This window comes from Agelaius tricolor, unplaced genomic scaffold, assembly GCF_023055355.1.
Source record: "Agelaius tricolor isolate 1412-34295 unplaced genomic scaffold, bAgeTri1.0.p SCAF_9, whole genome shotgun sequence".
NCBI classification, from domain to species: domain Eukaryota; kingdom Metazoa; phylum Chordata; class Aves; order Passeriformes; family Icteridae; genus Agelaius; species Agelaius tricolor.
In genome coordinates, this window is record NW_027269269.1 from 24,024,952 (window position 1) to 24,027,690 (window position 2,739).

Consider the following 2,739-nt stretch of genomic DNA (forward strand, 5'->3'; position numbering starts at 1 on the left):
GACACTCCAGCACCTCCTACCCCATGGCTGTTCACCAGAGCTGCCTTCCCCAGTGTGCTTCCATGGTCTGTTTTCTAGTCCTGCCTCTCTGAGGTTGTCAGCAGCTCTGTCACCAAAGTGTACCAAAATCCTGCAAGCAATTCCAGCCTGCTTGCAGAATCTGTGTTCCTTTTGATTCAATGATTCCCATTAAAGGCAGAGATGAAACTACTGGTGTTTGAGGATTTGAAGAGGGAGAAAACAGCTGAAGGGAGGGAGGGAGGATTTGAAGAGGGAGATCACTTGAGGTGATCTCAAAGCACAGAGTGGATAGGGCAAGGGGAAATGGGCCTGACAGCTTTGGTAAAGGGCTTGCAGTGGAGAGTTTGATGATATGCATCTCGCTGGGCATCCACTCTAGTAAGACCAGAAATTACTTTTCCAGGAGTTAGGATTTCTCATTTATGACAAGCACAACTTCTCAAAGAAGCTGGTGAAAAAACACTTCTGATTGGTTGTTTGCATTGATTCTTGAAATAAAAAAGAGAAGGAATTGAGATTGGGAACAGGCGTAGGAAAGAACCTTTTTTTTTTGTCTGCTCAAGGTGGGTGTGACCTCAGGGTGCACAAACATCAAATGAAGAAAGTAATGGATACAAAACATCTGTGAAGAGAGCAGCCATTGGTAGGAAGGACAATGCCTTAATGGAAGCAGTCCAGAAATGGAAGGCCTCTTCCAAGTTCAGCTGCAACAGGATTTGTCTCATGAGCCATTCCCCAGCCTTTTCTTCAGTCAGGGAATTGGAAGTACCTGTGGAAGAATCCTGTGTCTCACAGAGCCTGGTGCAATCAAGTTGAGCACTGGGAGTAGGAGCCTCTCCAGGGCAGGTATTCAGGGAAGGAGCAAGGAATGTTGGTCCTTCCCTCAGCACAGGGAAGAGTGTCCTTCAGTGCCTCTTGGCCCAGCCATGCTGGGGCACAGCCATTCTGCCTGTGGGGCTGGCTTTGTGCAAGCCCTGGGCTGGTGGAGGCAGCCCCAACTGCCCTGCCCTGCTCACACAGGGGCTGTGGCCCAGCCTCTGGTTTGGCCTGTCCCACAAGTCTCAGCTGGGCAAAACCTGTGCCCTTGGGATCTGGCACTCTTGCCAAGGGCCTCTGGAATGGTGGGTATGTGGGATCTGTGATGTACACAGCTCCTTGCACTGCTCACCTTTGCTGCCACACCAGGGCAGGAGAATGGGGCTGCCCCAGGCCTGGGAATCATCCTGCTCATGGCTGTTACCATGCTCTGTCAATACATTGGTGATTCAGCCTGACTCCACTGCCTTTCACAGCTCAGAAATGTCTGCAGCAGATTGACATGGGAGCTGCAGGGGTCTCTTCTGCAAAGGAGCTGAAATGTGCAGTGGAACTGGGTGCATCTGTTGAGGTGCTTTATGCAACTGCCTGAAGCAGTGGACCAGGCTGGGCTGAATTACACACTGCCCTTCACAGGTGTCTGCTGAGCTTATATTCCAGTCTTCAACAAGAAGATCCCAGGAAACTCTTCAATCATGGTGCCAACTAACCTGGATCTCCCTCAGGTTGTCAGAGTCCAGCTCTATCCCCCTCCCAAGTGTGTGTTGGAGATGGTGTTTGTTAGCTCTCCTTCCCAACAGTCATAAGGCAGGGCCCAAAATCTTGGATGTAAACTGAATGCAGGAGCTAATCCTGCTGTGACACTGTCTAGTGGAGCAGGAGTGACAGCTCATGGCAAATGACTTGAGATAATTCTTCAATGCTTTTAGCATGTCCCTCACCCCTGATCATGGAATTCCTGGTGTACTTTTCTATCTCTCAGTGAAGCCAGTACAGGGAACCAGAGAAAATGGTCAACAGAAGATGTGATTTGTAGGCAAAAATGATGAAAGACTTGTCATCTCTTTAATTTGTATACGTATCGTGGTGTGGAAAAGGTGTGGCTGTGTTGTTTCTGTGGTCATGCATCCCTCTGTAATCTTTCACCAATTATTTCCAGACTTCAACTACTTTTTCAGGTCTGAACGGCTGTGCTGAGCTCCTGGGATTCATTTGTGGTAGGTGGCCCTGTTGCTACAGTGCTCCATTCTCCTACTACCTTCTATTCTGGGCAGATGGTGAAAGGAGTGCAAAATTGGATGTGAGAGCTCTGTGCTGCTCCTGGTGCCTGCTTCACTTCATGTGAGCTTCAGAGAGATTTATGTGCTGTGAAATCAATAGGGTCTCCTTCTGAAAGCATCTTGTAGGTGAGACTAGTGAGTTTCCCTTTGGAGCTCTGGCTAAGAATGACTCCTTCATGTGCCAAACTTGGACCACACAGTTTCCTCTTGGTGAGGAAAAATAACAGCTCTCACCTTTAATATGAAGATTACAGAACAGTTTATATATAAACCACTAATGAATTATACTAATAGTCCCACTATAAAAAGAATTATATTATCCACTCCTTCTTTCATACAGATTCAAGCCTCAAGATTAAATTACTTTCCTGTCTTACTTTGAGAGCTGGGTACAGGACCTGTGAGACAAAAGTGTCAATCCAGTCTTTTAACTGGAAGATTTTGCTTCAACCAGTTCACCTTGTATTTGTCAATCTGCCATGTACTTCTTTTCCTTGACATCTTGTCCCTAATGCAGGGAGTAAAAAACCCATCCAGTTTTATGGTGAAAGGATCATCTGGGAGAAGAGAGCAGCAATAGGTTTAGGACTCCTTTCTGGTTCTGTGTGTCCTGAAGGCAGAG